The 21,802-nt window shown below is 37.4% G+C and overlaps 1 long non-coding RNA gene across 1 annotated transcript in view; it reads left to right on the top strand.

Annotated features, from left to right (window-relative positions):
* Positions 1–103: 103 nt before the first annotated feature.
* LOC145714032 (uncharacterized) overlaps positions 104–21,802 on the top strand; it is a 40,611-nt gene continuing 18,912 nt past the window's right edge. Inside the window, exons 1-2 of the long non-coding RNA XR_014136773.1 lie at positions 104–347; positions 7,569–7,659. This is a non-coding gene — a long non-coding RNA (uncharacterized LOC145714032). The remainder of the gene's footprint in view (positions 348–7,568; positions 7,660–21,802) is intronic.

Here is a 21,802-nt window from a genome sequence, read left to right as displayed (position 1 = left end):
CCAAGCAGCGACAGGAAACGACTGCCCACAACAGGAAGTGATGATGCCGCGTTCCGGCCCCGCAGCCCCACTCCTAGTCTATTAGCCAATCCCAGGCGATTCCTCGAAAAGCCTCGGCGGGAGGAAGAAGGGGGCAACAGACGACGCGGCAAGGCGGGCCTTGGTCTGGAAAAGGAGAGCTGCTGTGACGCCCACCATGTGACAGGCCCCACCCTCCTCCGCCATTTTGAATTGTGGCGAGAAATGCGCGTTCTGAGAACTGTGGGAACCTTTGCTTTCCCGTTCTGAAAACTGAAGAACGTCACCTTCTGACCTCTTGAAGCCATTTTCAGAGAGCGAGAAATGCGGTATTAGTCCAACCTGACGTCAGTTAATACAATTAGTCCAGACTAGTTTAATATCTTACCTTTTATTCAGCATCTATTGAGTGCGAACTATCTATCAAGCATTGTTGTAGATGCTGGGGATACAGCGGAAATTAAAACAGACCCTAGATCCCAGTTCTCATGGTTCTTTATATTCTACATTCTCAAAGTTCTTTATACTCAGAGGAGGGACAATAATTACTATATATCTATATATTTGGTGATGAATGCTAGTGAGAAAAAGCAGAGGAAAGGGGGTGGGGTGGGGTGGAATGGGACCGTGCCCGGTGGGGGCAATTGTGGTTTTCAACAGTGGTCAGAGTTGGCCTCTCTGAGATGGTAATTTTCTGAAATACTTGAAAAGAGGCGATGATTGTAAACGGTGGGAAAATCTGATAACCTTGGTATTTGTAAAAGGACAGTTAAGGCCTTTCTTGGATGCTGATGCCTGAAGGAAGTTAGGGAACCAGCCTCACGACATCCTACCTCACTAGTAACCAAAAATGAAAACAAAAACAGTAGTTTCTTTTTTCCTCTTAGAATGTCAAAGATAAAAAATTTGATAATATTAAGTGTTGATGAAGATCCTATGAAATAGGCACACCTGTATGCTACTGGTACAAATTGATATAACATGTTTTAGGCAACTTGGCAATACATATCAAAAGCCTCAAGATACTGTTTGACAAACAAGTCCACATACAGAAATTTATTATAAATAAAAGAAGTGGACACATTTGCAGAGGTGTATGTAATGAATGTACAAAGATTTTAATCATAGTGAGGCTTATAATATTTAAATACTGGAAAATCAGGGAAACAACAATCCAATAATAGTGAAATACTTTACAGTGCATGTACATAATGTACTCTTACATAGCCATTAAAAATTAGTAGCTAGATCTGGAAATATGTTCAGGTTGCATTTTTAATGAAAGAAGCAATTTACAAAATAGCATGCATGATTAACCTGATTTTTATATTAAAATAGGTGTAAATATGCATTAAAAAGTCTAGATGTGTATACATGCAAATAAAATGTAAAGGGATTATTAGTCACCTTTCTTCTTTACCTCTTTTTGCATTGTCTTAAATATCTTGCAATGTGCATGCATTACTTGGTATTAGGAGAAGGGGCCATTTTCATTTTGAAAGACAAGTCTGAATCTGAAAAAAAATAAAATAAAAAAGAGTATCTTCCCATCCACCTATTTTTCCATATGTATCATTTAATATTCCCTTTCTCTCTTTCTTTCTTCTGTCCTTTTTCTCTTCCTCTCTTCCATGTATTCTTCCATGCTGCTTTATCAGCAAGGAGCTGCTTACTTCCAAAATCTTGGAAGTGACTTCTCAAAACAGTTTATCCTATGATGGCATTCAGAGCCACCCAAGAACCCAAGTAAACAACCACTGAATAATTTTCATTCAGGTCCCACTCAGTCTAATTGCATTTCTCTCCCATGCACTTCTTACATAATGAGTGATGTGCAAATGATTTTTACCCCTTCCTGGTAAGATGTCCTTTAACTGGAAAAAAAAATAATTTCCCAAACTTTCTTGTGCTCATTTATTTAACAAAATGTATTGATCATCCACTCTATGCTGGTCGCTGGGAATAGATCAGTAGACCACGGACAGGAAGACCCTAACCTTATGGTAAGACACACTGAACAAATACTTATAAATGTAATGAACGTTACAAAGGAGACATGTAGGTACAAAGGAACGTTTAATTTAGAGAAGTTGCCACTTTTAGCCAAGACCTGAGCTGAAGTAAGAATGACAATTAAGGAGGAAAAAAGATTAAGGAGGAGCCCTGGAAGAGGGAATGATCTGTACAAATTTCCTGGGGTGAGTAAATGGAGAACTGAAAGAATAGCTCATTTTCTTTAGAAAATAGCTCTATGTGATTTTTTTCTTACCATTCATCATGCCAGTATTTATCTTGTCTATTTGTTTATGTTGTTTACTGTTTGTATGTCTATGTTTCTAGTCTGTCAATCTTCCTACTAGCCTGCCCCCAGTGTTAAATTCCATGGGGACTGAGGCTTTGTCCCACTACTACACTGCTGTATTTTCTGAGCCTAAAATATGTAGTAGACAATCAGTATTTCTTGAAAGAATCAAAGAATTAGCTGGTAGCTCATATTAGAGATTTTGGATTCTTAAAAGCAAGGGAAAGTTGTTAAAGAGTTTTAAAAAGAGATCATTTAAAAATTATCTAAAAAATTTTTAAAGAGCTTTATGACTGCCATATGTTCAAGATTGAATTTTCTTTGTAGTGGGTATACTTACTATTTTAAGATTCCAATCTCCTTTAAGAAACTTGACAGGTTTTGTTTTAAAAAGCAAATGACACCCACAAAATATCTATTTATTTAGTTTACATAATACCTGTAGTGTCTAAGGAGATTTTTTAAAACATCTTTTGAATAAGGGGAGCCTGGGTGGCTCACTCAGCTAAGCAACTGACTTTGGCTCAGGTCATGGTCTCGCAGTTCGTGGGTTCAAGCCCTACGTCTGGCTCTGTGCTGACAGCTCGGAGCCTGGAGCCTGCTTCGGATTCTGTGTCTCCCTCTCTCTCTGCCTCTCCCCCACTTGTGCTCTGTCTCTCTTTCTCCCTCAAAAGTAAATAAAATGTAAAAAAAATCTTTTGAATAAGAACTACTGGCCAAAATTAATTTAATCAGAAAACCAATGTCTGCTTCTTAGTGATTCCAGGGGTTCACAATAATATTCAAGATATAAATGAATTCAAAATGTTTTCTTCAATTTGCCCTGATGATGAGAATAACAAGATGGGAAGGGATAAGTGACAGGTAATTAGTAATTTATCCATTCATTCAGTTAAGTCATTCATTCAACAATATTGTGTGCTGTGGCACTGTCCTACGCCTTGGGGCTATAGATATAAAAGATATAAACTATAGAAAGCTTATGAAAGAAATTGAAGAAGACACAAAAAAATGGAAAAAGATTCCATGCTCCTGGATAGGAAGAACAAATATTGTTAAAATGGTGATACCACCAAAACCCATCTACATATTCAATGCAATCCCTATCATAGTAACACCAGCATTCTTCACAGAGCTAGAACAAATAATCCTAAAATTTGTATGGAACCAGAAAAGACCCCGAATTGCCAAAGCGATCTTGAAAAAGAAAACCAAAGCAGGAGGCATCACAATCCCAGCCTTCAAGCTATACTACAAATCTGTAATCATCAAGACAGTATGATACTGGCACAAGAACGGACACTCAGATCAATGGGACAGAATAGAGAACCCAGAAATGGACCCACAAACGTACGGCTTCGACAAAGCAGGAAAGAATAGCCAATGGAATAAAGACAGTCTCTTCAGCAAGTGATGCTGGGAAAACTGGACAGCGACGTGCCAAAGAATGAACCTGGACCACTTTCTTACACCGTACACAAAAACAAACTCAAAATGGATAAAACACCTCAATGTAAGACAGGAAGCCATCAAAATCCTCGAGGAGAAAGCAGGCAAAAACCTTTTTGACCTTGGCCGCAGCAACTTCTTCCTCAACACATCTCCAGAGGCAAGAGAAACAAAAGCAAAAATGAATTACTGGGACCTCATCAAAATAAAAAGCTTCTATACAGCAAAGGAAACAATCAGCAAAACTAAAAGGCAACCGACAGAATGGGAGAAGATATTTGCAAATGACATATCAGATAAAGGGTTAGTACCCAAAATCTATAAAGAACATATCAAACTCAACACCCAAAAAGCAAATAATCCAGTGAAGAAATGGGCAAAAGACATGAATAGACCCTTCTCCAAAGAAGACATCCAGATGGCCAACTGACACATGATAAAATGCTCAACTTCACTCATCATCAGGGAAATACAAATCAAAACCACAATGAGATACCACCTCACACCTGTCAGAATGGCTAACATTAACAACTCAGGCAACAACAGATGTTGGCGAGGATGCGGAGAAAGAGGGTCTCTTTTGCATTGTTGGTGGGAATGAAAGCTGGTGCAGCCACTCTGGAAAATAGTATGGAGGTTCCTTGAAAAACTAAAAATAGAACTATCGTACGACCCAGCAATTGCACTACTAGGTATTTATCCAAGGATACAGGTGTGCTGTTTCGAAGGGACACATGCACCCCAATGTTTATAGCAGCACTATCAACAATAGCCAAAGTATGGAAAGAGTCCATATGTCCATTGGTGGATGAATGGATAAAGAAGATGTGGTGTATATATACAATGGAGTATCACTCGGCAGTCAAAAAGAATGAAATCTTGCCATTTGCACCTACGTGGATGGAACTGGAGGGTATTATCCTAAGTGAAATTAGACAGTCAGAGAAAGACAAATATTATATGACTTCACTTATATGAAGACTTTAAGAGACAAAGCAGATGAACATAAGGGAAGGGAAACAAATATTATATAAAAACAGGGAGGGGGACAAAACAGAAGAGACTCGTAAATATGGAGAACAAACTGAGGGTTACTGGAGGGGTTGTGGGATGGGGGATGGGCCAAATGGGTAAGGGGCACTAAGGAATCTACTCGTGAAACCATTGTGGCACTATATGCTAACTAATTTGGATGTAAATTTAAAAAATAAATAAAATTAAAAATTAAAAAAAAGATATAGTCACAGTCCTGAGAAAATTTACAGTCCAGAAGAAAAGAGGCAGGATCTAGTTTCATCTACAGTCAATTTGTAAAAATATGTAGAAATTAAAGCTGATGTGTTGGTTTCACTGTAGCGGCCCAGGCAACACTTTCTAGAAAGTCACCCACAAATTTGTATTCACAGAATGTTAGAGGACTTAAAAATAAATGAAAGATTAGGGAGTGAAGCACAGAAAGTGTAAGAGTAAAGCCCTTTTATTCCTTGCCATCTGTAGAAGTTATTATTAACCTGAAAGACTTAAGAATGGCATCTTGTATATTCACCTTAGGCTAGTAGGAAAGATTACAATTGTTTTCATTCCTAGCAGCACAATGCCATGTTTATACTAGTATTGCTATTGAAAACCTAGTTGCTCTCTCAGTTTCTCTCTTTGAAAAAGGTGATGGATATTGTTTCTCCTACAATGCTTTGTAATGAACTAACTGGAGTTGTTCTCCAACAAAATATACTCTAGAAATAGGAAGTATTATTGCAAATATTCAAACACAGTAGAAATAAAATATGTACTGATGCCTGGTTATTACGTTACTAGTAGGGGAATTCAGTAAATTTACTGTAGTGCCTTTTTTTCCCCATCTAATACAGCAGCAGTGAAAAGATCTTTCTACATTTTATGCTTTCTGGGAATATAAAAACAACCTGCCTAAGGAAGCAATATCAAGCACCTTATGTATCAAGCATGAAGGTTTCAGATGCTCTGATATAGAAAGCACAGAGCAGTTTTCTTTTTTTTTTTTTAATTTTTTTAATGTTTACATATTTTTCGAGAGAGAGAGAGAGAGAGAGAGAGAGAGAGAGATAGCGAGTGGGGGAGGGGCAGAGAGAGAGGAAGACACAGAATCCGAAGCAGGCTCCAGGCTCTGAGTTGTCAGCACAGAGCCCGACGCAGGGCTCGAACCCACGAACTGTGAGATCATGACCTGAGCCAAAGTCGGACGCTTAACCGACTGAGCCACCCAGGCGCCCCAGAGCAGTTTTCTAAATCATACCAAAACAACCAGAATGCAATTTTTCTTTAACAAATTAAGTGCAATATAGCAGGTAAAAGAAAGCTTGGATTAGAGAAGAAATACCCATCTTGTCTCCCAATTAGTAATCTATTTTAATGAATGCATCGTCGTTTAATTATTTAAACTGTGAAGAATAAATTGTTTAAAGTAGACTCGGTTGACTATGCACTGTCTTTAGCATCAAACAACTTCTCTGCGGAGACAGGATGATTCTGTCCCTGCTTCTTATCTCCATCCTCCTCAATCACCATAAAAGCCTCAAGCCCCTCTGGTCCCTCACCCACCCAAACTTTCATCTCCATAGAGGTCAGCTGTAAATCCATTTCCATCTCCATCTCCACCGTTTTGCACCCCCTCAACACTTTCCACTGAACCCTCTGAAACCATGCATTCAATACTAGCAGATACCCCTGTTTTCCTAGTCTCTTTGTAGAAAGGTCTATCCTTAGCACTTTGACTGAGAAGTACCAGTTTCCAAAAGACCTCCCCTCCCCCAAGATTCACTGAGAAAAAACCCAAGTGCAGACTGTTTTTCCTAGAAAAGTCTTCAAATCTCAAATCCAGAAGGAGAGATGGGAGGGGCACCTAATTAAAATGTAGATTCCCAGGCCTCACCCTAGGATTCTGACTCAGACGTTTTAGGGTGCAACTCAGGAATCTTCCTCATTTCACATAGACTTTCCAGAAGATTCAGATGCAGGTTATCTGCAGACAAGTGCTTAGAAGATGGACTTATTTAAAACAATAATAGTTATCCTTCACTGTGTCCCTACTATGTGCCAAGAACATTATGCATATTACCTCATTTAACTCTCTCATACACACAAAAAAACCTTGAAAGATGTTATGAGCATTTAATAGTTAAGGAAAATGAAGCTCAAAGAAGCAAAACTGAAATTTGCATAAGATCATACAACTGTAAATAATGGAGATAGGTTTGCATCTCTAAGTGCATGCTGCTTCTAACAACCCATATCTCCTAGCTCCTAAACCAGGGTTAAAGTGAATAATAAATTTTAAAGAGTATTTTCTTTTTTAAAAAAAATGTTTGTTTTTCTGTTTTTGAGAGAAAGAGAGAGAGAGAGAGAGAGAGAGAGAGAGAATGAATAAGTGGAAGAGGGGCAGAGAGTGGAAGAGAAAGAATCCCAAGCAGGCTCCACAGGGACCTGACACAGGACTCAATCTCACCACTGTGAGATCATGACCCGAGCCAAAATCAAGAGTCTGTTGCCTAACAGACTGAGCCACCCAGACACCCCTTAAAAAGTATTTTCATTAAAGGTGATTTAAAAGGTATTGCCCAGCTCTCCTAGAAATGTTATTCTTAAAAACTTCTATATATCTTATAATACTAAAGATCTTGAATGGGTATTTTTTTGTGTGTGTCAAATAAAAGTTCCCTCTCCTCCCGTTTTACCCACCTTTCTCTATGTATATATTGCAGAAATATGCTAAAGTCACTTATTTTTTTGGCTAGGTTAATTTCTTTTTTTTTCTTTTTGACAGGACAAAAGCACTTGGAAATACCTAGAAAAAGGTTGAAATCTCTGACTTCAGGAAAACCTGGTCAGTGCTCATGTGCGTCTAAACACTCAAGGTAATCCAGCTGTGAGAAAATTGCTATCAATCTTCATAACTCTATATTTCAAGGAGAAATAAAATGGTGTTTAAAAATATGCCATACTACTTACACATATAAATAATAAAATATTTATTGTGTAGTTAAAAAGTGTCAGGCTCTATACTAACACTAAGCAGTCCTTTTATTTAAGGTTCACCAGAAACCTGTGATGTATGTTTTATTATACCTATATTAAAGCTGGGGAAATTAAAGTTTGAAGTAACTATCAAGCAATACAGCTAGTAAGTGGAGAAGCCAGGGATGCGAACCAAGCCTGTGAGACTGTAGAGTCCATGTCAGGTACTAAAGATGCGGTCACATAATTCAGAATAAGGAGTGAAAGGGCGTATTTTTATTTTGGATGCTTTTATTTTCTCCATGGAGCACTGGAGCAACAGATGCATCCATTTCTCACATGTGAAGTGCCTATCCCCCTTAGAGCCCCTTCATGTTGAGTGGTAGCTGACTTGCACTGGTTTGAGTACTGAGCAGAGAAGAGAAAATACCCCGTGTTTCTTTTCACTCAGTGTACTATCTTCTCCATCGTGGTCTCTCAGTTATTCCCATACTGGAAAAGAAGCATTAACTTTCAAAGGAAAGATTATTGCTTAAATCTGCCTGATTATGAATGCCTATAAACTCTTCTTGACAGAGGCAAACCTGTTTCTTTAAGAGCAGAGTAAGGAACCTTCATTTCTCTGATCCTGAATGCCGGAGTCTTGAATTACCATCCATTTTTGAAGAAAATATTTTACAAAAAGATATAGAGTAATGCAGATATCATCATACTAACACACAAAACTAGATTTCCTACTCTCTTCTCTGGTCCAGAACTTGATTCAACAAGAAGCCTTCAGTCATAAATAGAGCATCAGTCTTTGATAGCAGTGTAGCTGGACTGGTCACTTTCCATTAGGGTAAAGTTGAAATTTTACAGTTTGACTCATGATGCCAGTTGAATAAATGCAGTAAAAGCCAAAACAAGATTAGGTGAGGAAGCTAAAAGACACTAATGTAATTGGTGTTATCTCTGATCCTGAGCAAAGCTGCCAGATAGCAGAGCTATCAAATAGCAAAGCTATTGTGGTTGTCCCTTCAGCATTGCTCCCCCAACTAGACTTCCAAGCATCAAGTTGTCAGTGCTTAGCCAACTTCAGTTATTTCTAACCATATTCAGAAGTTTTGTTATATTCCTTACTGTTAGTGATTTTTTTCCTCTAAATTGACTCACCTTTTAAAATGTAAATATATTTATTTAAAAGGATATTTTATTAGTATTATAAATGGAAAACCATATCATTTGCCATAGATGGAAGATAACCAGAAAAATTAATACATAATTAGTAAAATACAGGATGTTTGTTTGAATGTCACTTGTGATAAGGCTGATTACATTTAACATGTTGACTAACATAAACAAAGGAAACCTTATTTATGGATTGGTCTTCCTGGCATGAAACCCAATAGTGTCCAGAATATCTCATTATATTGCTTCCCTCTCTTCCCAATTAAGCCAGTTCTATAGTTTTTCCTCTTAGGACTCAAACCTCCTTGGTGGCCTATTTCAAAGTGATAATTAGCTCAAATTGAATAAGCCAATTCCCAGCTTAGGAAAAGGTATTGGAAGAGATTCTTTCCACATAATAAATATGGGTTTCAACTTTTGCGTTCTTGAGGTAATTGCTGCCTTTTTTCATGAAACCAGTGATCTCCAAACCTCCAAATCACGGGTGCCAGAGCTCACCTTGGTAACTCCGATTTGGTAAGACTGAGGTAGGGTCCACATATCTGTATTCAAGGAGTGCACTTGTTGTGATGAGCACTGGGTGATGTATGGAATTGTTGAACCACTATATTGTACACCTGAAACGAATATATTAAATATACTGGAATTGAAATTTAAAAACTAAAACAAACAAGCAAACAAACAAACCTCCCCAACTAATTTGAATGTGGAGAGGTCTTTTGGGGGAGCCATAGCAGATTGTTGGGGAACATATTTTCAGGTGACAGTGCTTGTTGACACTGGTCAAATCACACTTAGGCAGTTACTAAAGGCAAGGTTAATTCTGTAGACTTGATTACCTAAAGAAGAATTTAATTGGGAGCAAATGAGGTATATTTTTATTTTTTAATTTTCTTTTAATGTTTACTATTTATTTGAGAGAGAGAGAGAGAGAGCAGGAGAGGGGCAGAGAGAAAGGGAGACACAGAATCCAAAGCAGGGTCCAGGCTCTGAGCTGTCAGCACAGCACCCAACACGGGGTGAACTCAGGAGCCTTGAGATCATGACCTGAGCTGAAGTTGGGATGCTTAACCACCTGTGCCACCCAGGCGCCCCTATAATTATTATTATTTTAAGAGAATTTCAAAGAAGTAGTGCCAGTATTGATTGATTTGGGGGAATAAAAAGCTCAAATCATACACAAATATTCCATGTAAATATCTGATAAAGATGGCATTTCAAATCAACTGTATGATAGATTACTTTTTAACCAATGATGTTGAGACAATTTATTAACTTTGAACAAAAAAGTTACAAAAAATAACATCCATCTGGATAAAACCATTTTATATATATAAAAAATAAAAAAAAACTGTATATTGGTCCACTCTTTTTAAGTAAGATTTGGCATTATATCCCAAAAGGCTTAAAAATCTGCATGGCCTTTTACTTAGCAATTCTGCATTTAGGAATTTATCTTGAGGAAATAATCACATAAGTGCACAAAGCTGTATATATAAGACTGTTCATTAAATGTTGTTAATAATGTAAAGCTAGATACAGTAAAAATATTCAGAAATACAGTATTCGTTACATAACATATGGCACACTTGTACAGTGAAATGTATTTCAGGAATGAAATATAATTATGTCTTTCCATATTTATTGGTATGGAAAGATACTTATGTTATAATATGAAAATGCAGGTTACCAAATATAGTATCCTCCTTTTCAAATATGTATAATAATATATACAAAGAAAAAAAAGTCTGGATAAGTCACCAAAATATTAATGGTGTTTATCTAGTAGATGGTAGGTTTCCAGGTAGCTTTTATTTTGTTGTTTGTATCTTTTGACATTTTCTTAAAAAAATGTATAAGCACGAATTATTTTTAAAATAAGGAAAAGCAATAAAGATATTTCTATTTTTGCTGATACCTTTTAGCTTAGCATATCTAATTCTAGGAATTTTTCCTAAAGAATCAGAGATATATACACATGCACAAAAATAACACCCAAAGATTGTTCATCATTAAATTATTTATAATGCAAAATATTAAAATGCCTTCTCTTCAATAATTAGGGTGTTTTTAAAAATGTTTAAAATCATCTTAGCCATTTTTAAGTGTATAGCTTTGTAGTGAACTAGAGTATTTGTTAATAAATTATGGCACACTTTATGAAGGGATATTATAGCACCATTAAATGGTTTATTTTAGTTTAATGACATGGGAAATGTTTATGACATATTGTCAAGTAAGAAAAATCAGTTTATCACATATGCATGGTATGATTCTAATTTTGTTTTAAAGACATATTTTTATTTATTTATTTTATTTTTTTTCAATCTATGAAATTTATTGTCAAATTGGTTTCCATACAACACCCAGTGCTTATCCCAAAAGGTGCCCTCCTCAATGCCCATCACCCACTCTCCCCTCCTTCCCACCCCCTATCAACCCTCAGTTTGTTCTCAGTTTTTAAGAGTCTCTTATGCTTTGGCTCTCTCCCACTCTAACCTCTTTTTTTTTTTCCTTCCCCTCCCCCATGGGTTTCTGTTAAGTTTCTCAGGATCCACATAAGAGTGAAAACGTATGGTATCTGTCTTTCTCTGTATGGCTTATTTCACTTAGCATAACACTCTCCAGTTCCGTCCACGTTGCTACAAAGGGCCATATTTCATTCTTTCTCATTGCCACGTAGTACTCCATTGTGTATCTAAACCACAATTTCTTTATCCATTCATCCGTTGATGGACATTTAGGCTCTTTCCATAATTTGGCTATTGTTGAGAGTGCTGCTATAAACACTGGGGTACAAGTGCCCCTATGCATCAGTACTCCTGTATCCCTTGGGCAAATTCCTAGCAGTGCTACTGCTGGGTCATAGGGTAGGTCTATTTTTAATTTTTTGAGGAACCTTCAAACTGTTTTCCAGAGTGGCTGCACCAATTTTCATTCCCACCAACAGTGCAAGAGGGTTCCTGTTTCTCCACATCCTCTCCAGCATCTATAGTCTCCTGATTATTCATTTTAGCCACTCTGACTGGCGTGAGGTGATATCTGAGTGTGGATTTGATTTGTATTTCCCTGATGAGGAGCGACGTTGAGCATCTTTTCATGTGCCTGTTGGCCATCCGGATGTCTTCTTTAGAGAAGTTAAAGACATATTTTTAAATATGTTAACTTTTTTCTTTTTTTCTAGCTGGTACTTTTATTTTTTATTTTATTTTTTATATTAAATATAATTTATTGTCGGATTGGTTTCCATACAACACCCAGTGCTCATCCCAACAGGTGGCCTCCTCAATGCCCATCACCCACTTTCCCCTCTCCCCCACCCCCCCCATCAACCCTTAGTTTGTTCTCAGTATTTAAGTCTCTTATGGTTTGCCTTGCTCCCTCTCTGTAACTTTTTTCCCCCTTCCCCTCCCTCATGGTTTTCTGTTAACTTTTTTCTTTTTCAAATTTTTCTTTAAATTCCGGTTAGTTATAATACAGTGCAATATTGGTTTCAGGAGTAGAATTCAGTGACTCATCACTTACATACAACACCCAATGCTCATTCCAAAAAGTGGCCTCCTTAATACCCAGCACCCGTATAGCTCATCTCCCAACCACCTTCCTCCATCAACCCTCAGTTTGTTCTCTATCTTTAAGAGTCTTTCATAGTTTGTTTCCCTCTCCCCTTTTCCCCTTTCCCATATATTCATCTGTTTTGTTTCTTAAATTTCATGTATGAGTGAAATCATATGGTATTTGTCTTTCTCTGACTGTCTTATTTTGTTCAGTATAATACTCTCTAGCTCCATCCATGTCATTACAAATGGCAAGATTTCATTCTTTTTGACAGCTGAGTAATATTCTACTGTGTGTATATATATATATATATATACATACCACATCTTCTTTATCCATTCATCAGCCGATGGACATTTGGGCTCTCTCCATAGTTTGGCTATTGTTGATAATGCTGCTATAAACATCAGGGTGCATGTACCCCTTCAACTCTGTGTTTTTGTATGCTTTGGGTACATACCTAGAAGTGCAATTGCTGGATCATAGGGTAGTTCTATTTTTAACTTTTTGAGGAAACTCCATACTATTTTCCACAGTGGCTGCACCCATGTGCATTCCCACCAGCATTGCAAGAGGGTTACCCTTTCTCTGCATCCTCACCAACACCTGTTGTTTCTTGTGTTGTTAATTTTAGCTATTCTGACCAGAATGAAGTGGTATCTCATCATGGTTTTGATTTGTATTTCCCTGATGAAAAGTGGTGTTGAGCATCTTTTCATGTGTCTGTTAGCCATATGGATGTCTTCTTTGGAAAAGTTTAAAGATATATTTTATAAATATAGGAAAAATAAATCTGGAAGGATATGTATTGAAATGTTAATATATATTTCTGGGTACTGGCCTTACAGGTCATTATTTCCCAAAGTGTCTGAAAGATGCACACATTACTTTTGTACTCAGAAGAAAAATAAATATTAAAGAAAGAAAAAGAGATTTTTATCTCTAGAGTAATCAGGTTTTCTCATCTTCTTATGCATTGCAAATTGTCCATTAGACTGTAACTATCATGTGCGCAGAGATCAGGTTTAAAAAAAATTTCTCCTGGTACTCCCTGGGACATAGTGTTTTGCATTCAATAAATGTTGACTAACTGAATTTGTGCATATGTACCTATGTGGGCATGCATATTTAAATATGCAAATCTCTTTCTCACTAGTAGTGAGAAAAAAAGTGAAAGAGTTTTTTGAAAGGCGCTATAGGCCTACAGGCCTTTTGCCATATATTGGGAAAGGAAAGCACTTGTCAAGGCTGAGAGTACAAAGTGACCATTAAAGATTTGTGAGTCATACCAGTCAAGTTTGTCAATTTCAGTCCAAGCAATTATTTTCTTATACTATCTCTGTTTGGATAATCTTGAGTCTCATCCAAATCTTTTGTGGTTCTACTAATTAGCTTGTCTTGTCTGGGTACTTTACTGGAAATTTTTTTAAGTTTATTTATTTATTTTGAGAAAGAGAGAGAGAGAAAGAGAAAGAGAGAATGGGGAAGGGGAAGAAAGAATCCAAGCAGCCTCTGAGCTGTAAGTGTGGAGCCTGATGCAGGGCTCAAACTCACAAACCATGAGATTGTGACCTGAGCCGAAATCAAGAGTTGGACACTTAACTGACTGGGCCACCCAGGTGCCCCACCTTTACTGGAAAATTTTAACTAAAAAGCCACATACCACTGCAACTGGTAAATGGGCTACCTGTACCCAATCTGGGTTCCTTCTTACAAGCCAGTGTTAAATCAGCTGAAGTGGCAAGGGCCTCTTTCTATTGGGAAGCTGGCCAGAAGGACAGGTTTGCAGGTCTTTAGTCATATTTCATTTCTCATCTCCAAATCTCCATTCTCCGCATCAAAACTTGTATGAGTAAAAAACTTGTACTTCAGGATATCAGCAGGTGCCCAAGAGGGAATGAGTATCAAAATCTCTCAAGCCATTAAATTATTTTAAAAACTTCTAACACGCTCTTCAGAATCAGACAGCAGAGCTCAAGAATTTATACATTTGATATCAGAAATGGGAGGACAGGATAAAGACCCAATTTGAGCCCTTGATGATTTGATTTTTTTAATAATAGTTATGACTGTGCAAAGAAGGCATAGAAAGTGCAGGGCATTTTAAAGGCAGATAATGGTTTATATTTAATTATAACTTTAGTTGAGCTGATGACAAAGGTTGGGGCCTAATCATGACTCAGGTTTACCCTCAGAGACACCTTAGATAATTAGGCTGGGCTTCTGCTTTGTCAAAGCCCCTGATAGAAAATTACTAATTCTAAAATCTCCCATAGGATGTTTTTACACAATGAGGTAGGAATTGGAGAAGTGGGATTTTGGAAATCTAGGCAGATTGACTAATTGTGAGTTTATACTGCCTCATTATGTTAACCTGTTGGTGTATGTATTTGGGGGATACACTAATGCCACTGTCTTCTTACATATTTATTGGACTGTCAAGTTATAAAGTGTCACTACTAAAATCCAAAGTATTATGTAGCAGACCTTGGCTTACTATTTCCTCTGCTCATCAGCGAACCCTGTAAGTTTCCCATACCGAAGTCCTGACAGCAGGATCCCTACTCTCAGCAGAGATTTAACAGAAGAAAGTGCTAGTGAGGTCTCATGTGATCCAGTTTTACTCTTTTTTCAAATTAACCAGGAAGTGTTATTTGTAAATAATTAAAACCATAACCCATTTGGGGCCCCTCAACCACATCAGATTTTACATTGGAAGTGATATCTGCTAAAAAACCTATACTATGCATTTTTGGGGGAGACAGAGGGGGTATCCTCATGATAAAGAGAACACTTCAGCACTGACACGAGAGTCAATGAGAATTACAGGGTTTCTAAGCAATACATTTACTAAAAAATAATTTTCCTTGTATAAAAGACTATGGCTCCACCTACATCCTTGTACTGTGAACCTTCTATACCACTGGCAAAATCTGTACCTTATAGAATATACTAACAACCTCTAATCTAGTGACTATACTCAGTCTCACCCTTGCATACTAGGCCTTAAATACATATTTGGTAGATAAATGGATAAATGAATCTAGGAGATGGTATTTTTCAGTGTCTACTAGTGTTAAATTGAGTATAAGTAAGCTTTCAAAATACAGTCCATCATAAAATGTGTGGTGAACTATAGAGAGTGGACCCTTGAAAAAAAGAGGTTGTCTAAAAGTGACCACTAAGCATCAGTTCTAGATATTTTTCTTTAGCAGCTCAGCTTCTAGGCTGAGCCACTCACTTCACCTCTTTTTGTTCCTTATCCTACAAGTTTTTGAAGAGTCAGAAATATGGCCTTTGTAGTTCCTGAAATCTGCACACTGGCTGCTTTTATTGCCCCCTAACTGAATAATTTTATATTCTGGTGTTTCATTTTTATATCATTGGCCTGGGTAATGCCCATTTCTTGTTTTATTGTTTTTCATTCCCGTATAGGACTCCCATTTCACTTCTCCATTCTCCATATGTAACTGTGCTAACATGATTTGTGTGTATCTTTTAACTTATAGGTATTCTTGTAAAACATCTATTATCTTATATACATATTTTTACCTGTATGTAAATGGAATTATGTCATATATCTCATTTCCCCCTCAGCACTGTATTTAAAAGCTCCATCCATGTTGTTATGTGCATATCTACCCCATTGGTTTTTGTTCCTGCTGCATTACTCTCCTAGCATCTCCAACTCCCCCCACCACAAATCATGCTGCTATAAGTAGCCCTGCCTGAACCCATGTAGGAATTTTGAGGGGATATTGGTTCAAGAAAAAATTGCTGAGGTATGAGCAATTAATTGCTTCCAGTTAGTTCAGAATGATGGCACAAATCTACATTCCTTTTTTTAATGTTTCTTTATTTTTGAGAGAGAGAGCACGAGTGAGGGAGGGGCAGAGAGAGAGAGAGAGAGAGAGAGAACCCCAAGCAGGCTCTGAGCTGTCAGCGCAGAGCACGACATGGGGCTCAAACTCACGAATTGCAAGATCATGACCCAAGCTGAAGGCAAATGCTCAACCAACTGAGCCATCCAGGTGCCCCACAAATCTACATTCACCTGCATATATAAATCTACATTCTACCAGCACTTGGCATGACCCTGCTCCCTAATTTTTATTAGTTTAATAAGTACAAAGTGATATTTCATTGATTTTCCAAATTTACATTTCTCTGATTATGGATCAGTTTGAGCATTTCTACATATGCTTATTAATCTTTTGGGTTTGCTTGTATGCACATTGCTTTTAAATAGCATTTGCCTATTTTTCGACTGGAGTTGCTGATTTTTTTGTTGTTGATTTGCCAGAGTTTAGGCATTCTTCGTTGGTTTCAGACATTGAAAATATTTTCTCTAATTTTATCATCTTCCTATTAGTTTTGCCCATGGTGTTTTATGTCAAATAGAAGTCTGTAATATTAAAATATTTGAATTCATCAAAGATTTGCTTTATGGTTTGACTTCTAGAATTTTGTTTAAGGAGTTCTTTCCCCATTCCATCCTCTATCTCCAGGTCACAAATGTATTTTGAAAATATTTTCCTCTATTAAAGCTGTAGTGTTACCATTCACTTTTAGTTCCCTAATCCATCTATTGTCCACTTTTTAATATAACCTTATTTAGGGACTTAGTTTTATTTTTATTCATATGATACAAAACAATTTTAGAAGCATTCATTAGGCTGCTGTATATGCATTAAAGGCATGTCCTGGGGACAATGGCAATTATGGGGAAATGAAAAAGGAAAAGCATTTGTTTGGTGAATCCTAAATCATGACAGGACTAGGCTCTATCAACCCAGGTACTAATGACATTCAGAGTTCTAGGCTTCTCCTAAAAGTACAATTTTTCCAAGTAGAAGCAAAAGAGATAGGACTCTGCATGAACTAGAAAGACTAAAGCTTCTCTTGCATTCAATTCTAGCACCCATGTTCCCTATATCCTCTAATGTCTGCTATTATGTCTCCTACCATGGTTTCCTGGCTGCAACTTCCAAGTAGACCTGGAGTTAAAGATCCCGGTGGCAATGGACATGAGCTTTGTAATGGTATTATCCATGCTACAGGTGTACTATGACTTGTAGCCACGCACTGAAGAAAAAGTTCTCAGACACTTAGACTGAGTGGACATGCAGGGCTGCGTCTGCCAGTGAAACAGCAGCAGCAGCAAACTGCACATAGTCTTTATTTCATGTTCGCCAGGTATAAGCATCAAAGATTGTTAAAGCATGTGAGGAATACACAAAGAGCCTCCAGACAGACCAAACACACATCTAGTGTTTACATGAAAGCATGCAGGAAGATGTGCAGTTTCAAGGACTGCTAGGCAATTACAGTGGGTCTATCTGTTCCTTAACTGGCTCCAGGGAGATCATGGGGCTCTGGATCTCATAGCGCTATCGTGTTCGACTGCCTTGAGACCAAAACATTGCTGACATTTCAGCAGTTAACCCATTCACTTTCCCAGGGATTACAATACACTCTCTAGAAATAACTCCACGATGACTGGAACCCAAATAGCAGTGAGGGTGATCTTGCTGTATGATCAGTCACTCCATTTGTCCCCAGGATTGAGTTGGCTGAGCTAGCTGACTTAGCAGGTGTTTCATCCTTGGGCATCCCTCTTGAGCTGTGTGCATTGCCAAGGAGAACATACTTTCTGGTCAGTTGTTGGTATCATTCCTAGCCAAGAAGAAGCCTGATTAACTGTGTACTTTCTGTTCAAGTGGCAAGTTAGTCTCATCAAATAGTATTTTCCACTAATTTTTAGGAAAAATGGAAGATTCCTAGACCAATTTGGAAACCCACCTTCTCCTTGTCTAACTAATGTTTTAGCCATCTCTAAACTGGGGCTCGATTTCAACCATCTCTAAGTGAGATAGAACTACTTTATTTTTTGGCACTGTGTTGGGGTCCAGGGTCAAAACATCTAAAAATTCATAGCTCCATTATTTGCAATGATTGGAATTTTTAAAGTGCCATTACAAAACGTGGTATATATGTACAATGGAATGTTATTCAACCTTAAAAAGGAAGGAAATTCTGATATACATCACAACATAGAAGAACTTTGAAAACGTTGTGATAAGTGAAACCTTGTGCTAAGTCACAAAAAGACAAATCCTGTATGATTCCACTTATTTGAGATATCTAGAGTAGAATGAGCTGTGGGGAAGAGAAATGGAGTTGCTGTTCAATGGGTATAGTGTTCAATTTGACAACAAATTATATTTAAAAAATGTCTTATTTACAATTTAAAAATATAACCTTTCAAATAATGGTTAAAAAAATGGGTATAGTGTTTCAGTTTTGCAAGATGAAAAAGTTCTGGAGGTGGATGGTGGTGATGGTTGCATGACAATGTAAATGTAGTTAATGTCACTGACCTCTACGTTCTAAAATGGTTAATATGGGAAATTTTATGTTATGTGTATTTTACCAAAATTAAAAGTTTAAAACAAAGAAATAAAAAGGGGGGCATTAAAGTAATGAATTATTAAGTCAATAGAGTATTACTGAGAAGCTTTTCGCAACACTCATTTCCACACTGAATTCAGAAAAACAAAGAATTCTTCCTAGGGAAACTGGAGCCCAACATGAGAAACATAAGGCTGAACTTAAAACAGAACTAAATATTAAGAGGAAGAGAAAGAGGTAACACACACAGAAGCAGTTACTGTGATATGTCTAATTGCTCATTGGGCACAAGATAAAAAACAGATTATTCTCACAATACCCGAAATGGTTAAGAGACAGAGCTATGTTATATGTATCATTTTACTTTATGTAGTTTTTGAAAAAGTACTTTGTTGAGAAATGATGAACCCAATGATTAGTACACATATGTAAATTTTTATAAGTTTTGACATATGTATATCACCGTGAAGTCCCAAAATCAAGATGATGAATATATCCATCCCCTCAAAATTTCCACATTGCACATTTTAATTCCTCCCTCCCAATCCTCACCACTTCTGAAACCCCACTCCCATCCCCTGTCTATAGGTAACCACTGTCACAATTTTACATTATTTTATATTTTTAAGAGTTTCTTTATAGTACTTTTTAATATTGAAGTATAATTAACATACAGTGGTCTATTAGTTTCAGGTATACAGTATAATGATCTAACAATTCCATACATCATCCAGTGCTCATCAAGATAAGTGTACTCTTGATCCCCTTTATTTTGCCCCTCTACCCACCTACCTCCCCTCTGGAAACCACCAGATTGTTCTCTGCATTTAAGAGTCTGGGGTGTTTTTTTGTCTTTTTTTCCTTGTTTGTTCATTTGTTTTGTTTCTTAAATTCAACATATGAGTGAAATCATATGGCATTTCTCTTTCTTTGAGAGTTTTATGTAATCAAACACCAAGTGCCACTTTTTCCTGGCTTGTTTACTTAGCAGAATTATTCTGAGATTTATCCATGTGGTAGTGTTTATAAATAGTTTGTTCCTTTTCATTCCTTTTTTTTTTTGTACATTTACCTAAGGATTTTAAAGCTTTTATTTTATTATTTTTTTTTTTTAGTTTTCATTGTGAATATTTTTTTTTATTTTTTTTATTTTTTTTATTTTTTAATATATGAAATTTACTGTCAAATTGGTTTCCATACAACACCCAGTGCTCATCCCAAAAGGTGCCCTCCTCAATACCCATCACCCACCCTGCCCTCCCTCCCACCCTGCCCTCCCTCCCACCCCCCATCAACCCTCAGTTTGTTCTCAGTTTTTAACAGTCTCTTATGCTTTGGCTCTCTCCCACTCTAACCTCTTTTTTTTTTTTTTTCCTTCCCCTCCCCCATGGGTTTCTGTTATGTTTCTCAGGATCCACATAAGAGTGAAACCATATGGTATCTGTCTTTCTCTGTATGGCTTATTTCACTTAGCATCACACTCTCCAGTTCCATCCATGTTGCTACAAAAGGCCATATTTCATTTTTTCTCATTGCCACGTAGTATTCCATTGTGTATATAAACCACAATTTCTTTATCCATTCATCAGTTGATGGACATTTAGGCTCTTTCCATAATTTGGCTATTGTTGAGAGTGCCGCTATAAACATTGGGGTACAGGTGCCCCTATGCATCAGTACTCCTGTATCCCTTGGATAAATTCCTAGCAGTGCTATTGCTGGGTCATAGGGTAGGTCTATTTTTAATTTTCTGAGGAACCTCCACACTGCTTTCCAGAGCGGCTGCACCAATTTGCATTCCCACTAACAGTGCAAGAGGGTTCCTGTTTCTCCACATCCTCTCCAGCATCTATAGTCTCCTGATTTCTTCATTTTGGCCACTCTGACTGGCGTGAGGTGGTATCTGAGTGTGGTTTTGATTTGTATTTCCCTGATAAGGAGCGACGTTGAACATCTTTTCATGTGCCTGTTGGCCATCCGGATGTCTTCTTTAGAGAAGTGTCTATTCATGTTTTCTGCCCATTTCTTCACTGGGTTATTTGTTTTTCGGGTGTGGAGTTTGATGAGCTCTTTATAGATTTTGGATACTAGCCCTTTGTCCGATGTGTCATTTGCAAATATCTTTTCCCATTCCGTTGGTTGCCTTTTAGTTTTGTTGGTTGTTTCCTTTGCTGTGCAGAAGCTTTTTATCTTCATAAGGTCCCAGTAATTCACTTTTGCTTTTAATTCCCTTGCCTTTGGGGATGTGCCGAGGAAGAGATTGCTACGGCTGAGGTCAGAGAGGTCTTTTCCTGCTTTCTCCTCTAAGGTTTTGATGGTTTCCTGTCTCACATTCAGGTCCTTTATCCATTTTGAGTTTATTTTTGTGAATGGTGTGAGAAAGTGGTCTAGTTTCAACCTTCTGCATGTTGCTGTCCAGTTCTCCCAGCACCATTTGTGAAAGAGACTGTCTTTTTTCCATTGGATGTTCTTTCCTGCTTTGTCAAAGATGAGTTGGCCATACGTTTGTGGGTCTAGTTCTGGGGTTTCTATTCTATTCCTTTGGTCTATGTGTCTGTTTTTATGCCAATACCATGCTGACTTGATGATGACAGCTTTGTAGTAGAGGCTAAAGTCTGGGATTGTGATGCCTCCTGCTTTGGTCTTCTTCTTCAAAATTACTTTGGCTATTCGGGGCCTTTTGTGGTTCCATATGAATTTTAGGATTGCTTGTTCTAGTTTCGAGAAGAATGCTGGTGCAATTTTGATTGGGATTGCATTGAATGTGTAGATAGCTTTGGGTAGTATTGACATTTTGACACTATTTATTCTTCCAATCCATGAGCAGGGAATGTCTTTCCATTTCTTTATATCTTCTTCAATTACCTGCATAAGCTTTCTATAGTTTTCAGCATACAGATCTTT

The sequence above is a fragment of the Panthera onca genome, chromosome X (genome assembly GCF_046562875.1).
Source record: "Panthera onca isolate mPanOnc1 chromosome X, mPanOnc1 haplotype 2, whole genome shotgun sequence".
Lineage (NCBI taxonomy): Eukaryota > Metazoa > Chordata > Mammalia > Carnivora > Felidae > Panthera > Panthera onca.
Note: the sequence above shows the minus strand (reverse complement) of the source record. Positions and strands in the feature narration are given on the sequence as shown.